Here is an 18776-nt window from a genome sequence, read left to right as displayed (position 1 = left end):
AAGCGATGCTCACATTTAAACTGTTGCTTGGCTCTGCTTGCTTTTCAGTGGGATGTTCTGGGGATTGAAATGACGTGTGTCCTCACACACGGGAAGACATCCGTGGTGAAGGAGCTCACAGGCTTCAGGAGGAAATAGAGGAATGAGGGCAGCTGCGGGACACGCTATCCAGGAAAGCCAGAGGGGTCGGGGGTGGGAGCAAAATGAGGGCGCGACGGACGGTTAGGACATCCCGTCGCCGAGGGTGTGGGGACGGGAGCGCTAACCTCAGTGGGAAGCTAGTCGTTGCAAAGCTCAAAGGCCAGGAGTCCAAGTCCCGACAGTATCTGTCCTCTCACGTGGTCGTCCGTGAGGCTGCGGAGTAAGGGCTGGCGGGCTGGCAGAGAGGAGGCCGCTGTCGCTGGGGGTTCCCAGCAGCAGCAGCGAAACTCCCCATTGCTGGGGAGCAGGGGTGGGGCACGAACTCAGCCTTGCTGGGTGTCAGGGCTCCGACCCGCGTGCGGACGTGGCGGCTCAGGGTCCGGCTGCCTCAGAGGGCCGTGAGGGGCTCTCACACAAGTGTGTTCTCAGACTCTCGGGTATCTAGTTTGGGGGGGTTCGTGCTTATTTTGTCTGGGGATTTCATCCAGTTGTGGTAGAGCCATGAAGTGAGGAACGTCTTGGGCTGCAGCGGCCGGTAGGTACGTTGCAGCCCCTGCAGGCGGGGCCGTCTCCCAGCTCATTGTGGGCTCAGGGACACACGCACTGTCCGTTGCCTTTGGGGGCCCGAAGGTAAGTTGGTCCCGTTGTTCTGGAACGAGGGAGAGTGGAAAGAGGAAGGGATGGAGGGAGAACAGAATATACTTTGTAAACATAAACGTCTTAGATGGTCCGTGGGTTTTTATGGTGAAAGTACAGGTTACCCAGTTGCAAATCCAAAGTCCGTGCGAAGGCATTTCCTGTCCTTGCTTTCTGGATTCCACAGCGCTCTGAGTGTGAAGAGCCCTCCCCGGAATTTTTCAGACAGAATCCCCCGAACAGGAGCACATGCTTCACCTGCACGGTGCCGCGGACGAGACGTGATGAGCTCCTACGGAAGGCCACTTGGTAAGAGTTATTTCCTCTCGCGGTGTCATGCTAGCTTTCTACAAATGTAAGTTATTATGTCTCCTTTGACTGTATATAGTCAGCTGCACTTCGGCGAGAACAACGCTTTCCCCAAATATCCCCTCAAGGCAGCGCTTCCTGCCACCGTATTTCATGGCTGAACAACCCAAGTGGGAGTTTCCTCTTGCTGTAGCTATTCAGTTCCTACCCTTTCATCTCTCCTCCTTTAAAACCCTCTTCCTCCTCCCCTGGCTTTCCGGAAACGGCTCTCTGGGGTCACTTGTGAACCTCCACTCCTCCTGCACTTCTTGGTCTCCACCGGGCCTCCGAGGATTCGGCTGCCTCTCGGTTCCCCCCTCGTCGGGACCGCATGAGCCTGAGCGACTTTGCTGCCGCCTCTGCCATCGCTGAAGTCCCCGGACACCTTGAACCCTGGCTCTCTGCCTGTGCCCCAGCAGCGGCGGGCCCCTCTCTCCATCTGCACCGGGAGTTAACAGAGCTCGCTCCCCGACTCCCTGCCCTCCCGGTCTCCTTCTGTCCACTCTTGGTCCCTCCCGAGGGCACTTCACCCGAATACACCCCTTGCACGTGAGCCTGGTTCTGGGAGAAGGTCACACGCCCTGTCTCCTCATCCTTCATCTCGGCCCCTCCTGTCGCATCCTTGGGTCTGGTCCTCTCCTGGTGAGTGCGTCCCCCCCACTCCTGCAGAAATCTCACCCCTCCCACACTTCTATCCGTGGCAACACAGCCTAAATAGAGTCCTCAAATCTAACCTTTCTCCCCTAGCTCCCAACTGGGTTATTTTTGGCCGGATGCCAACAGTCCCCACTTTGCATTTGTACCAAAGCAAATCTACCCCACCTCGACCCCCAGTTTCCCAAGGACGCACTGTCGTCGTTGTTCATCATGTCCTGCCTCTTTTCCTCTGCTCTGGCCCAAAGCAGCCTTCTGTGCGGTGCTGAGGTTGGAGTGGGATTTGGCTGGTTCAGTTCTGATTTGCATGTACCTTAGGCTCGAACTTAGACACTCCAGGCCCCAAGGCTAGGGTGAAGGCGCCACTGAAACCCAAACCCACATGAGTGGTCATAGCTCATTGTCTCTTGAGCCAAAGCAGCTTGAAAGCTCCAGCACTCACCTGATTTCTCTGGGTTTCGGCTCTTCCGGCAATTCCACAGGGTCTTTTGTCTTGTTTTGTGTTTATTTTAGTTTTTACAAAAAAGTTTTATTTTATAATGGAGTATACTTGATTTACAATGTTTTGTTAATTTCAGGTGCACAGAAAAATGATTTAGTTATACATATACATGTATCACTTCTTTTTTAGAATTTTTTCCCATATATATATAGGTTATTACAGAGTATTGGGTGGAGTTCCCTGTGCTATACAGCAGGTCCTTGTTGACTATTTTATATATAATAGTGTGTATTTGTTAATCCCAAATTGCTAATTTACCCCTCCCTACCTCTTCCCCTTTGGTAACCATAAGTTTGTTTTCTATGTCTGTGAGTCTGTTTCTGTTTTGTAAAAATGTTCATTTGTATAATTTTTCTTAGATTCCACATGTAAGTGATATCATGAGATACTTGTCTTTGTCTGTCTGGCTTACTTCACTTAGTATGATAATCTCAAGGTCAATCCGTGTTCCTGGACATGGCATGATTTCATTCTTTTTCAGGGCTGGGTAGTATTCCACTGTGCATATATAATAGCACATCTTCTTTATCCATCCCTCTGTGGGTGGGTCTATAGGGTCATTACAGCTCTTGAATGCTCCTAAGAAGCCTTCAGAAGGACATTCAACGATATCTGTTCTCCACCATTACTTTAATTCAGACCCTCCAATCCTCTCACGGAATTATAATCATCTCTACAACTGTTTCCTTAAGTCTTGTTTTGTTCCCAGTCGGTGATTTCAGACTCACCTTCCTGAAATATAACTGAGATGCCTTCCTCCTTCCACACTCACGAATCATCAATGTCTTTCCACTGTTCAGGGAGTCATCACACACTCCTCAGGCCGGCCAGGCCGGCACAAGTTTATTTCCAGGACATGCCCTAGTCTTATCTCCTGCGGTTCACCATCCTCTGTTTAGAAGCCGCTTCAGATAAATGAATGACGCATTAGCATGGGCTCTGCTTCCAGATATCTTTGTACAACCTGTTCCTTCTGCCAGAGAGGTCCTCTTGCCTCTTGCTTCTTCACTTCTTCACCAGCCAGGCTAGCCCACAAAACATTGCTACACACACACACACACGCACCAGGCTAGCCCACAAAACATTGCTACACACACACACCCAATGCAGGAAAGTTCTCTCGCTGCCTTCTTTTCTCAAGACTTGTTATCTTCTACGTGCCAACTGGTATCCCAGGGTTCTCTGTAATATAGCTGTCACCTCGTTGAATACTGGAGCTGTGTCCCACCATTTGGGTACCCCCTCTCACCCTACTACACGTGACACAGTGCATATTACACATGGAGTGACCCATCCTTAATTTGAAGCTACCCTTTTTTGGGAAAACTATTCTAGCACATATGAATTAATCTACATATGCCTTTTTAACAATGAGGAAAATGTCAATGCAGGTGAGTGTCACTCTTACCAGGGTTAATTAGGCATTAACCCCATCAACAGCCAAGCAAACCAGGTGCTTAAACATCCTGAGGAGGGGTTTAAGCGAGGGGGGGGGGGGGGGGGGAAGAAGCCTAAATAGAAGTGGACTTCTAGAATAGACCTTGGGAAAGGAGATGGTGAGAGAAAGCAAATCCAGGTCTTATAACTGTCTTCCTTGTCTGTTAGGAGGGAGAACGCTCAGATCCAAATAAGGGGGACCGAGGGAATTCCCTGGCAGTCCGGTGCTTAGGACTCCGCGCTTTCACTGCCGAGGGTGCAGGTTCAATCCCTGGTTGGGGAACTAAAATCCCACAAGCCAAGTGGCAAAAAAAAACCCAAAAAACCCACAAATAAGGGGAACGGAGCATGTGTGTGTCAGCACAAAATCAGCATGGGCAGAGCTAAGGCTATCAGACAGATTGGAATTGCAGGCTGAGTCGGGTAAAAACAGTTTGTACTTGGTTGGTTGGTTGTCCATTTTAAGCATTCACAGATTTCTTCTGGGACAGCAGTAGGAACCAGCAGACAAAGCGTAATAACTGCAAGTGTTAAACTCAGAAAGACCAAGAACACCTGGCTCAAGGAAAAGACAGGAAAATTACGTCCCTCCTTTACTATAAAGGATGCAACTTCTAAGCATTAACTTGAAGCCCAAGGAAGAACAGATCTCATGAGCAAGAGATGGAAAATGGTAATCAATGACAGAATTCCCCTTATTTCTATGTTAATATCATTAACATGCCCTGCAGGCAGTAAGCTGGCTTGTTTTATTTTAATGAAAGATTGTAACCATCTGAGATGTCAGTGATTTACCTGTTACCTTGGTTCCTCAAACTGTTTTTCCATAGGGTCTTAAATTTTGCATCCGAAAAGCACTCCACATGCTTATATGTTGTACTTGAGGATGCACTGCGACCTTGGCGTGGAATCAATGTACAGTGAGTGAATGAATGAATACTGGAATGTTCTATGAACATCTCATTTGCATTTCTTCCTCTTCAGATCCTACCTACAGTTATGGAATAAGATTTAAATTACCAGAGAAACTGGATTTATTATCTTCTTGGGCATGGCACTGCTTTCCAATTCTGTTCATAATTTTCTGTGAGTAGTTAATTTTACAGGAACCCTAAACAAATATCAAATTATTAGGCTGATTATTTGTATAATGTTGATTGATTAGTACTTGAACACATACTGACAGAACCTATTTGTAAAACTGTGACATATATACATTGCCTTCCGTCTGCATGATAGAGATGTTTTAGTGGCACGCAGAATGCATAGCACACTTACTGTGACATGAGCCCGCTTTAGGAGAAATATCTGTTTACACGGAAATTTAACATTGTGCTTTTTGTTTGTTTTGGTTTTTTTTTTGCAGTACGCGGGCCTCTCACTGCTGTGGCCTCTCCCGTTGCGGAGCACAGGCTCTGGACGCGCAGGCACAGTGGCCACGGCTCACGGGCCTGGCCGCTCCGCGGCATGTGGGATCTTCCCGGACCAGGGCACGAACCCACGTCCCCTGCATCGGCGGGCAGACTCTCAACCACCGCGCCACCAGGGAAGCCCAAATTTAACATTCTTAGCAAAAGTTTGTCTTCAGATTTTAGGCACCTTTGGGGAAACTGGCAAATTCCCTTTGTCATGTAAAAAAGTATTCTTTATGATCTCATTTTAGAAATATATCTAAAATTAGAAATATTCAAATATCACATCATGCTTATGATTTTTGGTTATATATACACAATCTGAATCATTGTAACCACTGTCCTCCAGTTGGATACCCTTTGGGTACAAAGAAATCCAATACAGTAAAATTTCACAAATGAGATCTATCGTGTATGAGCACAGTATTTGGCTCCAATGCTTTGAGGACCAGGCGGTGTTTGTTAGTAACTAAGAGAACGGGAGACACATGCTAAAGCTCACACAGAAGAACTCATGTGAGGACCGGCATGAAGTCTGTGCCTCCAGACTGTAGGATGTGTCCCATGTACTCGAGGATGAATTCGCCATGAAGAATCTTCTCACCTCCCAAGCACCCCGACCCCATTCCAACTTTAGAATCCGCCTTTGGAAAACCCGGAGCCAGCAGGGCAAGCTCCTAACCTAGCGGCCGACGCTGGACACGTGAAAAATCACGGTCTCTGTGATGCCTCTCACGCCAGAAGACGCGAGCAGAAGGAGGCGGGTCTCCTGCGTGTGGGTCTGGCAGGAGGAGCCGGGAGGGAGGGAGGGAGTCAGCCCATCTCTGAAGGCAGGGCAAACGTCTGAGAGAGAAAAGGAATGACTGAGAGTCTGAACCCAGGGCCACGCCAAACGTCCTCTACGTGGGGATCAGGTTGGAGAAAAGTTCTCTGAGACACATGGGAAAGGAGGAGAAAGAAAGAGGTAGTGCGAGTCTGTCCCCGGCAGGCATCCCTTTTGAACCACGGGGCAGAGGTTTTGTTCTCCATGGAAATAGGAAAAGGAATAAGAGGAGTAATGGAATAAAGGAATAATGGCCCAGCTCCCCCACTAGGACCAAGAAGCAAAGAGACACATTACTAAGGAACTCCAAAAGAACACATGGTGTTCTTACCACGTGAGTTTCTGAATATGGACAAAATAGATCCACAAACCCAAGAGAAGATTAGTATGTCCTCTCTGTTAAAACAAAGCACACATCCCATTTGCTTTGGTCTACATGATCACCAAAATATGAAAAGATTGATACTATCCGTTGTTAGTAAAGGTGGGGAGGAAAATGCTCTGAGAAGCTGTTTAGACAGTGTGTCTTCCTACCGCCTTCTTTGAAGGGGAATTCGCCTAGAACTTTTCAGAGTTTCAATTGTGTACTCCCCTCGAGCCAGCACTTCTTCCCATAGTGGTTTCTCCTGTGGAAGTATTTGCAGCATGCAGTGATAGATGCATCAAGACCGAAGAGACGCTAAGGGACCATGACTAGGAGATGATCGTGTCGGTGTTCGGGTACTCAGACAACGGCAACTTAAAACAAGTGAATTCAAAAGCATTATTTCTTTAACAACAACAAAAACAACCCAATCAAACAATGGGCCAAAGACCTAAACAGACATTTCTCCAGAGAAGACATACAGACGGCCAAGCGGCACATGAAAAGATGCTCAACATCACTGATTAGTAGAGAAACGCAAATCTAAACAAACCATGATGAGGTTATCACCTCACACCGGTCACAATGGCCATCATCAAAAAGTCTACAGACAACAAATGCTGGAGAGGGTGTGGAGAAAAGGGAACCCTCCTGCACTGTTGGTGGGAATGTAAGTTGGTGCAGCCACTATGGAGAACAGTCTGGAGGTTCCTCAAAGAAACTAAAAACAGAACTACCATATGATCTAGCAATCTCACTCCTGGGCATATATCCAGACAACACTCTAATTCAAAAAGATAAATGCACTCCTATGTTCATAGCAGCCCTATTCACAATAGCCAGGACATGGAAGCAACCTAAATGTCCATCAATGGATAAAGAAGATATGGTACATATATGCAATGGAATATTACTCAGCCATAAAAAAGAATGAATTAATGCCATTTGCATCAACATGGATGGACCTAGGGATTATCATAGTAAGCGAAGTAAGTCAGAAAGAAACAAATACCATATGATGTCACTTATATGTGGAATCCAAAATATGACACAAATGAACTTATCTGTGAAACAGAAACAGACTTACAGACATAGAGAATAGACTTGTGGTTGTCTAGGCGGCGGTGGGGGGGAAGGACTGGGAGTGTGGGATTAGCAGATGCAGGCCATACAGTGTATATATATATATATATATATATATATATGCAGGCCATTCTATATACAGAATGGACAAAGAACAAGATCCTACTGTATAGAACAGGGAACTATATTCCGTGTCCTGTAATAAACCATAATGGAAAAGAATATGAAAAAGAATGTATATGTATATAACTGAATCACTAGACTGTATGGCAAAAATTAAAACATTGTAAATGAAGTATAAAACTTAAAAAAAGATTTCTTTGAAATGGTACTGAATGGGGAAAAAAATTAAAGTTGCAGGAGAATATACATTCTGTAGAAAGTATGAACCAAATCTATTTTTGTGCTAAAAAAATAAAGATGTACTTTTGTGTCCATATTTCTACACTCAATCATATGCCTAACAGATCATAATGAATCTTCCTCATATGTGGATATTGGGGATGATCTGAAGACTCGTTTGTTTGTTTGCTTTTTAACGTACATACACTTTTTTCCCAATGTGCCTATACTATTCTGAATGAAAACACCACGCATATTTTCAAGTAAGGTTTTCTGTCAGATGTGAAGATTCTAAAAACCCTCAGAATCCACTTTGTAGAAGGCAGCTATCCACTGCAAAACTTGTAGCTTGAGAGCCTAGAAGTTTTTCCTGTATTTTTTTTTTTTTCTTTTCTTTTACTAAGTCGTCTGACTTGTGTGAAGGAAGTAAACTCACCTGAAACTAACATGTCCGTTGCATGTTGTCAGGCCGGGAAACTGCTTTATCTTCAAAATAACCCTGAGGGGGAAATACTTCAGCCCACGTGATAAGTTTGGAAATGCTGTGCATGTAGAAGGGGGGATGTAAAAATAAGTGACATTTTCCTCTGCAAAATTTTAGGACTACAATATTTTGGTGAATATTGTTGCAGATCATCTGGTGTTATAAGAGGTAAAAAGATATGGAAAATGGACAGAACGTGAACAGAACTTTAAGAGTATTCATCAAGAGTATGAAGATACGTCGTTTATAAAAACACCACCACAGTCAAAAGACATTAGCCAGTACAAAACTAAGGGTACGACAGGTGTCAATACCTATGTGTCGTAATTCAGTACCTTGCGTTCCGCTATGCCATCGATTCTGCTTTGTATCATTCTGTATTCATCGATTTTCTACATTTTCACAAGCCATAAATAAAAATTTGTTCCCCTTCTTCATGCCTTGTTCTCCCAAAAACAACCTTCTACTGACGGTCGTAGATTATTCAGGAAGAACAAGAAAGATAATGGGAACTAAAATAAGTAGGTAAGGAGTATTTTTCTCTATCCTAAACATTCCATCTGTCTAAGTACATTTATGGTATGTAAAACACCTGTTTTTATTTCCAAGGGACCAATCTGGTTCTAAAGTCGCAGCTGGTGATAGTCTGTGAGGGTGTTCAGATACTATTTCTCGAGCTAGGCAGATGGCGATCAAAAACAACTTCATAATTTATTTTTTTACCACCATCGAAGAATTTGGACAGACTCCTGGGGACAGGACCGGCAGTACTTCAGCTTAAGCAGCGTAGGACATGTGTTCCGTACGTATGTGCCAGGGATAACCATAAGGATGTACTAGTCTAAGGGGCCGAACGCCGAGAATGATAATCTCATCGTAATAATGGTCAGTGATCACAGAGGTCAACAGCCAGGACTAAACTGTAGATGGGCAAGAGCGGTAACTTCGAAGAGCAGCACTGACCTCGACTTTCCGACGTAACTGGGCTCGACTAGGTCCCCCTCAGGACAAGCAATGGCAAAGGCGGCTCACTCGAGTCTGTATGAGGAAGGTGAAGTGGTACTAAATTAAGGTGCTAATGAATTGTACTCAAAAGCTGAGGTGTGTCCAGATCAAGTGACAGCTTGGGATAAAAGCTGGGGTTACCAGAAAATAAGACGGACCAACTACTGGGAGCAGTGCTTTGGACAGCGCCTTATATAAAGGACAATAGTGACCTATAAAAGCAGGACCTCTACTTGTTGAGTGATCAACTCAGGTAGAATCACTCTGGAAGAATGCAAACAATCCTCATGACCTAGACCGGGAACAAACTGGTTGATAAATCAGATCTTTCAACTATGGGCAGCAAGAAGGCTCCTCATCCCGAGGGTGTGTAGGATTATTGAAACACTGGACACGTGTACAGTTGGTAAAATGGATGAAAACATGAAAGACAACCGTAAAAATGAGGAAGAGGGAATAAGAATATAAAAGTAAACACCCTTAAATGTATTAGCACTTTTGACCTGATTAGCCTAAGTGAACCAATCCAATTTTCAACAAGGTTAATATTATGTGTGTATTGTGTCTGCTTCATACAGCGCTTAAAGCATTTAAGAAAATCAGATACAGCAGACCGTGGTTTGAATTAAATAGAGAAAAATTCATTAGGTGTGCAGTCGATGTTTAAATGCCGATAGAAATCTAATTCGTTTAATTAATAGGCTTTTGCTTTATTGATTATATAAATAAAATATGGATATTTAGAAGAATGCTATACAGGTAAATTAGGTATCAAAGTAAAAACAGTGGTCTATCAAAATAAAAAGGATGGATGCATCAATATCTCACATTGTTTATAGCTAGTAGAAATGGATACGATTAAAACTAAACTCTGGAAATACATGTTGGTAAAGGACAGATAAAACTAAGGATACAGTGTCCTCTGGAATATGGTCAGTAAGATCCTGTAAATGCAGAGGATATCATCACTAATTGAAAATATGTGATCTAAAAATATTTAAATTAGGTAACAGGACACAAACAAGATTACTCCATGAAAGTATTTGTTGGTTCTCAATAGAATTAATTCGTAACAGAGATGTTCACCGTCAAAAGGAAAGTAGGTGGTATAATTCAGCATTTGAAAGAATAACATGAAAAAACGAAAAGTCAAAGGACAATAAGTAAAATTGAAGACTATATACGCTTAATCCTACATCCGGATGGGAGGTGGGTGCGACTTGAAAAAGAAAAACATAACTGAGGGTTTCAAAGCCATGGTGGGGATAAAGGTAAGTTTAAGTTGTGTCAGAGACCGCCATGTTGAGGCATATTCAACAGGCAGTTGGATAAATGGGGCTGGGGACATATAATGGCAAGTCCGGACCAGAGCTAGAGCTTGGGTGTGGCCAACTGATGACATCTGTAGATCCACTAACCTACCAAGAGTGAGTGGGAAAGGCTAAGGGCTCGCAAGATGATCTGAGATGCCCCAACGTTAAGAGGTTGTGTTAAAGGGGGAAAAAAAGCTAACACAGGACCCCAAGAGCATCCTCTAGGGACACAGGAGGAAAACCAGGGGAGAGCACGCATGTTTGGGGAGAGCATGTGGAATACTGCCAGGACATCACGCAAGGTCAGCAATGAAAACGCCCCCGGGTTTGTCCCCTCACACCTTTCCACTTGGCAGGAGTCGTCTTGACGGAGGGAGAGGGCACACGCCAGGCTGGGATGGAAGAGGGTTTACGGAAAGTAAGCAGTGGAGGTGGGACGAGTCTGGTTCTGAAGGGGAGTAAGGAGACACGGTGGTGCCTCAAAGGGGAGTGGGGCGCTGGAGAAGTTTTTTCCACTTGGCATGTGAGAGACACCGAGGCCTGGTGGTGATGGAAAGTATGAAGGAGAAGGGGAGACGATGATGACGCCGGACAGAGCAGGTGAATGATAGAAAGAGCTCCCTGAAAGGCTAAGAGGTGTGGGGCCACAAACTCGATGCACAAATTTTGGTTTACGAGGCGGGGATAGACATTCTCTCCATTTTAGTAAGAGGGAAGGAAAGGAAAATAGGAGTGAGTACAGGAAGACTTAATAGCCTGACTATGAGAAGAGGATGGAGTTCCCATCAGATGCATTTTATTTCCTCATGGAAGGTGAGAATACAGGCTGATTCTGAGAAGGACTGGGGGAAGCATGATATCTACGCAGATGAGGAAGGGAACAAATCTGTTACCACAGTGGAGTAGCAGAACAGGGAATTCACTAGGAAACATTTTGAAACATTAAAACGAATTTAAGGCCTTCCCTGGTGGCGCAGTGGTTAAGAACCCGCCTGCCAATGCAGCGGACACACGTTCGAGCCCTGGTCTGGGAAGATCCCACAATGCCACGTAACAACTAAGTCCGTGAGCCACAACTACTGAGCCTGCGCTCTAGAGCCTGTGAGCCACAACTACTGAAGCCAGCGGGCCGAGAGCCCGTGCTCTGCAACAGGAGAAGCCACTGCAATGAGAAGCCCACGCACCACGACAAAGAGTAGCCCCCATCCACGGCAACTACAGAGAGCCCGGGCACAGCAACGAAGTAACAACACAGCCAAAAATAAATAAATAAATAAATAAATTTAAAAAAATTAATTTAACAGGATTTAAAATCAGAAAAATCAGTTTAAAATTTAAATTCAGTTTAAAATCAGAAATCTGATTTTTGCAAAACTTGGGTACAATAAGAATATAACAAGCTATTTTGTAAAGTCTTAAACTTTAAATTATTAAGTAAACTGCTAAAGTGATTCTACCATTGGTGGTAAAAAGATGAATACTGTCATTACTAATCATTAAAATAAGTTACTGCAGAAACATCATATCACGTTTTAATAGACTTTTTCCTCAAATGGTAATGGAATTTGGATATTCATTTTCTATTAATGTCAAAGGTAAAGCAGAGTTTGCTCTAATGAGTTTAGAAACTGGCCCACCAACACTACAGTTCTACGTACAGAATGTTTTACGGACTTTCACATCAGAAAGAATACATCCTGCGGTTGTGGTATTTCCATGTTTCTCTCCCAGACCCACGCCTCATTTCTCCCAATCAGTTATTCCATCCAACCATATCCAGGGCGGCTCTGGCACCAGAGTGCTTTCTTAGCATCCTAGGATCCTTCACACCATGACCTTCCACTCTCCTATCTCCAGTTTCCCACCATCAGAGTCCTTATTCTGTTTGCACATGTTGGCTCTTTAATTCTGGTACAAAGCAATTTACTGGTTTCATGAACAGTCAAAATAAATTACCTCGGCTAGTCTGGCAGGCTCACATTATTATTATTATTATTTTACATAGCTGTTCTACATTTAGATGCTTTGTCTTTTGTTCTGAAATGAAAGCCAACACCCTGTTCACTCTTTTCTACCCAACCAATTTGTTCTAGTCTACGTCTCCCTGCCTGAGATCTTGATTCTCTAAAGGAGCTCCTTCTCAGTCTTGCACCAGTGCCTTCGACTCAGCCTGTTCCAACTTTCACCAGAAGCTTGCTCAATAAATGGACACTCTTGGTCTTCTCTTCCTTTCCTCCATCCACAGGATCTTCCTCATGTGCTGACAAAGATGCCAGACATTTCTTTCCCAATTTCCCTACTGACCCCGACCAAAAATAATCTATCCACACATCGAACTTTCAAGTGTACTCTCCTCTCTCCATCTCTTTAATAACAAACACCTTGGAAAAAGTGGTCTATAAAATATAGCAACACCGTATAACCTGCCATTTACTACCCTCCCAGAACAGTTTCTTATTCCCATCACTGTGGAATGCACCATCTAAGAAGCATTTCTCAAGACTCGGTGAATCTCTCGGGAATGTAGTTAAAATGCAGACTCTGTTTGTGGGGTTGGGGATGAACCTTGAGATTCTACATTTCTAACAAGTTGCTAAGCAACACCCAGGACCACAGTTTGAAATGCAGGAGCCTAACGCATCGTTACTCAAAGACGTTTTTTTCCACAAGCTGTCATTTCAAAATGAAGACTAGAACTTTGTTTTCATATTTTCATCTCTTTTCACTCTTCAACTTATTGCTATTATTTTCCAGAGCCCATCCCTCCAACAAAACAGGCTCTCACCGCTAGTCTGTCTCTATGATGTCACATCCAGTGGCTTTCCCATCTATAATTTAAATGACCTTCTCTGTTGAATTCAATACAGTTGACTACTCACATAATGAAAACGTGCAACTCTGGCTTCCCTGGAGGAAGAGATTCTTTTAACAGCATTACTGAGCAAACATCAATTTTATTCTTTATAAAAAGCCAGTAATGAAAATATTTCAGTATTTACCTCTTTCCATAGTGTTTGAGCCTCATGCCCAAAAGATGAACGTGGCCTCAAAGCCTGAAGTGTCAAATATCCAGCCCCAAGCCCACAGGACATCAGAGACGGCATGTGACCCAAGCACGCCCAATCAGAATTGCCTCTTGGAATTTTTTATTAAGTCTATTAAAAACAATGTTCTCCTTATGCCCTGTGGCCACTAATATGGTAAAATACAAGTTTTGCTCAGAGAGCAGCCACTTTACTCACCTTCTGGGGAGAACCGGTACTAAAGATAGTGAATACCTGGTGACTTCATCTGGGCAGTTGTGTGTTCCAGATAGAACCTGGTCTATGTGCCAAATGTTCCAGTGATTCCTCCTTCTCTCTTAACTCTCTGGCTGAAGGTAATTTGAACCAGGGTTCCCTCATGTGCAACAAAAAGTTTTGATAATTAATTGTCCTAAAAATTATCTCTTTATTTGGCTTCACTTAAATAAGAAACATCCCTAATGCTTCCTTAGAAAAACAGACAGAAGACACAAAGAAATTACTTATCCTTTTTTGCTAATTGTTTGGATTTGTTTTTTTGTTGGTTTGTTTTTGCTTTGGCGCACTCAGCTTTTGGGATCTTAGTTTGCTGACCAGGAAATCAAATCACAGCCCATGGCAGTGAAAGTGTCAAGTCCTAACCGCTTGACTGCCAGGGAATTTCCTAGATTTGTTTTTGTAGTTCTTTTTTCTTCCTTTCTTCTTTTGTCCTCTTTGATCAAAACTTTTGAGCAAAAGCAGTTCTAAGAGGGAAATTTATAGCAATACAAGGTTACCTCAGGAAAAAAGCAAAATCTCAAATAACCTAACCCTACACCTAAAGCAACTAGAGAAAGAAGAACAAACAAAACCCAGAGTTAGTAGGAGGAAAGAAATCATAAGATCAGAGCAAAAATAAATGAAATAGACAGTAAGAAAACAACAGAAAACAATCAATGAAAGTAAAGGCTGGTTCTTTGAAAAGATAAACAAAATTGATAAACCTTTAGCCAGACTCATCAGGAAAAAAAGTGAGAGGACCCAAACCAATAAAGTTAGGAGTGAAAAAGGAGAAGTTACAACTGACACCACAGAAATACAAAGGACCATAAGAAACTACTACAAGCTACTGTATGCCAATAAAATGGACAACCTAGAAGCAATGGACAAATTCTGAGAAAGGTACAATCTTCCAAGAAAAACCAGGAAGAAATAAAAAATATGAACAGACCAATTACAAGTACTGAAATTGAATCTGTGATTTAAATACTCCCAGCAAACAAAAGTCCAGGACCAGATGGTTTCACAGGAGAGTTCTATCAAACATTTATAGAAGAGTTAACACCCATCCTTCTCAAACTCTTCCAAAAAATTGCAGAGGAAGGAATACTTCCAAACTCATTCTATGAGGCCACCATCACCCTGATACCAAAACCAGATAAAGATATCACAAAGAAGAAAATTACAGGCCAGCATCACTTGTGAACATAGAGGCAAAAATCCTCAACAAAATACTAGCAAACAGAATCCAACAGTACATTAAAAGGATTTTACACCATGAGCAAGTGGGATTTATCCCAAGGATGCAAAGAATTTTCAATATTTGCAAATCAGTGTGATACACCACATTAACAAACTGAAGAATAAAAGCCATATGATCCTCTCAACAGAAGCAGAAAAAGCTTTTGATAAAATTCAACTTGCATTTATGATAAAAATTCTTCAGAAAGTTGGCAGAGAGGGAAACTACCTCAACATAATAAAAGCCATATATGACAAGCCCACAGCTAACATCATACTCAACAGTAAAAAGCTGAAAGCATTTCCTCTAAGATCAGGAACAAGACAAGGTTGTCCACTCTTGCCACTTTTATTCAACATAATTTTAGAAGTCCTAGCCATGGCAGTCAGAGAAGAAAAAGAAATAAAAGGCATCGAATTTGGAAAAGAAGTAAAACTGTCACTGTTTGCAGATGATACAATACTATACAAGGAAAATCCTAAAGACACTACCAAAAAACTACTAGAGCTCATCAATAAATTTGGTAAATTTGCACAATACAAAATTCATACACAAAAAGCTATTGCAGTGCTATACACTAACAACGAAAAATGAGAAAGAGAAATTAAGGAAACATTCCTATTTACCATTGCATCAGAAAGAAAATATCTAGGAATAAACTTACGTGAGGAGGCAAAAGACCTGTACTCTGAAAACTATGTGACACTGATGAAGGAAACCGAAGATGACACAGATGGAAAGATATACCATGTTCTTGGATTGGAAAATTCAGATCATCAAAATGAATATACTACCCAAGGCAATCTACAGATTCAATGCAATGCCTATCAAATTACCAGTGGCATTTTCCACAGAACTAGAACGAAAAATTTTTAAATTTGTGTGGAAACACAAAAGATCCTAAAGAGCCAAAGCAATCTTGAGAAAGAAGAACAGAGCTGGCAGAATCAGGCTCCCTGACTTCAGACTATACTACGAAGCTACAGTCATCAAAGCAGTACGGTACTGGCACAAAAACTGACATATAGATCAATGGAACAGGATAGAAAGCCCAGAAATAAACCCACATACCTATGGTCAATTAATCTACAACAGAGGAGGCAAAAATATACAGTGGAGAAAAGACAGTCTCTTCAGTACATGGTGCTGGACAGCTACATGTAAAAGAATGAAATCAGAACATTCTCTAATACCACACACAAAAAATAAACTTAAAATGAATTAAAGACATAAATATAAGACCATACACTATAAAACTCCTAGAGGAAAAAACAGGCAGAACACTCTTTGACATAAATTGCAGCAATATCTTTTTGGGTCCATCTCCTAGAGTAAAAATAAACAAAAGGGACTTAATTAAACTTAAAAGCTTATGCACAGCAAACCATAAACGAAACACAAAAACCACCTACAGAATGGGAAAAAAATATTTGCAAATGATGCGACCAACAAGGGATTAATTTCCAAAATATACAAACCGCATATAACTCAATATCAGAAAAAGAAACAACCCAATCAAAAAATTGACAGAAGACCTAAATAGCCATTTCTCCAAAAAAATAAATAAATAAAGATGGCCAGTAGGCACGTGAAAAGATGTTCAACATTGCTATTAGATAAATGCAAATCAAAACTACAATGAGGTATCACCTCACAGCAGTCAGAATGGCCATTATCAAAAGTCTACAAATAACAAATGCTGGAGAGTGTGTGGAGAAAAAGGAACCCTCCTACACTGGTGGTGAGAATGTCAAAAGTGGTACAGCCACTATGGAGAACAGTTACGAAGTTTCCTTAAAAAACTAAAAATAGAGCTACCATATGATCTTGCAATCTTACTCCTGGGCATATATCTGGAGAAAACCATAATTCAAAAAGATACATGGGGCTTCCCTGGTGGTGCAGTGGTTGAGAATCTGCCTGCCAATGCAGGGGACACGGGTTCGAGCCCTGGTCTGGGAAGATCCCACATGCCGTGGAGCAACTGGGCCCGTGAGCCACAGCTACTGTGCCTGCACGTCTGGAGCATGTGCTCCGCAACAGGAGAGGCCGCAATAGTGAGAGGCCCGCGCACCGCGATGAAGAGCGGCCCCCACTCGCCGCAACTAGAGAAAGCCCTCGCACAGAAATGAAGAGCCAACACAGCCAAAAATAAATAATAAAATTTTTTTAAAAAAGATACATGCACCCCAATGTTCACAGCAGCACTATTTACAATAGCCAAGACATGGAAACAACCTAAATGTCCATGGACAGATGAATGGATAAAGAAGATGTGGTAATATATGTACAATGGAATCTTACACAACCATAAAAAAGAATAAAATAATGCCATTTGCAGCAACAAGGATGGAACTAGAGATTATTATACTAAGTGAATTAAGCCCAGACATAGACAACTATCACATGATTATCACTTATATGTGGAATCTAAAAAAAAAATGATACAAATGAACTCACACACAAAACACAAATAGACCCACAGACATAGAAAACAAACTTATGGTTACCAAAGGGGAAGAAGGAGGGAGGGATAAATCAGAAGGTTGGGATTAACAGATACACACTGCTATATATAAAACAGATAAACAACAAGGACCTACTGTATAGCACAGGGAACTATATTCAATATTTTGTAATAATCTATAAGACAAAAGAATCTGAAAAAAGATGCATACGTATATATGTATAACTGAATCACTTTGCTGTACACCTGAAACAAACACAACATTGTAAAGCAACTAACTATACATTAAGAAAAAATAAAATATAACGCAAAAGAAAAAAATCACTTATCCTTTCTTGGCTGTCACTGAGCATTTATTCTGCCAGATGAATGGTACCGTCTCTTTGTCACATTTTGAAAATAAAAATACTGATCATGTGATCAAAGTCTGTAAAACGTGTAGCTTAATAAGACTATACACCACACAGGGTGTAATCTTCCTGTCTCAGAAGATTTTATGTCATTATCACATAAGTGGGCAAATATGTAGTTTTCATATACGTCTTGCAGGTTTTTAAGAGGTTATGCATCTTTTTTGCTACAGTGAATTCACTGTTCCACTTTTTAAATTCTGCTGGTATAAAAGTACTATTAATTTTTGTATATTATTATAGCATTTTTAATGAATTCTTTAACTTTTTGTAATACGTTTTCAGTTGATCATCTTGGATTTCTAGGCACAGAATCATTCACTGATTACTCAACTATTGAGCATCTGTGATGTGTTACCTCATGTACATAATGCTGGACACAACTTACACATGATACTGGTTTTGCTATTTTTTCCACATTTCCTTAGCCTTTATTTAATTATCTTTGCTTCTGTATTTCCTAGAGCTTCCAAAACCAGAGGCACAGTAGCAGAGATGCCAGGCATACTTGTCTTATTCCTGATTTAATGGAATGTCTTTCACACTTTATTACTAGGCATAGGCTCGTCATTTGCCTGTGAATAATTTTTTTGAATGATTTTTTATTGAAACCTCTTTTTATTCTTAATTGCCACTATTTTATTAGTCTAGCATGCATATTGCAAGTTATCAAATTAATGCAGCAGACCAAAATTTTTTTTTTCTTTTTGGCAATTTGCATAGTGACTTAATATAGAATTTTATTGCTGAACTATCAAAATCCAATTGTTGAATGATGCACAGGCAAGACATCACAACCAAGCTGGCAAAGGAGAACAGCTTACATATATT

The 18776-nt window shown here is 41.9% G+C and overlaps 1 protein-coding gene and 1 long non-coding RNA gene across 8 annotated transcripts in view; one reads left to right on the top strand and one right to left on the bottom strand.

Annotated features, from left to right (window-relative positions):
* The window catches only part of LOC136793464 (uncharacterized), a 336850-nt gene extending 336671 nt beyond the window's left edge, over positions 1–179 (top strand). The window contains exon 6 of the long non-coding RNA XR_010838730.1: positions 49–179. This is a non-coding gene — a long non-coding RNA (uncharacterized lncRNA). The remainder of the gene's footprint in view (positions 1–48) is intronic.
* Positions 1–18776, bottom strand: part of PNPLA4 (patatin like phospholipase domain containing 4) — a 120029-nt gene that overhangs the window by 52444 nt on the left and 48809 nt on the right. The window lies entirely within an intron of this gene.

This window comes from Kogia breviceps, chromosome X (assembly GCF_026419965.1).
Source record: "Kogia breviceps isolate mKogBre1 chromosome X, mKogBre1 haplotype 1, whole genome shotgun sequence".
NCBI classification, from domain to species: Eukaryota; Metazoa; Chordata; class Mammalia; order Artiodactyla; family Physeteridae; genus Kogia; species Kogia breviceps.
The sequence above is the reverse complement of the archived record's forward strand: the minus strand, read 5'-3'. Positions and strand labels throughout refer to the sequence as shown.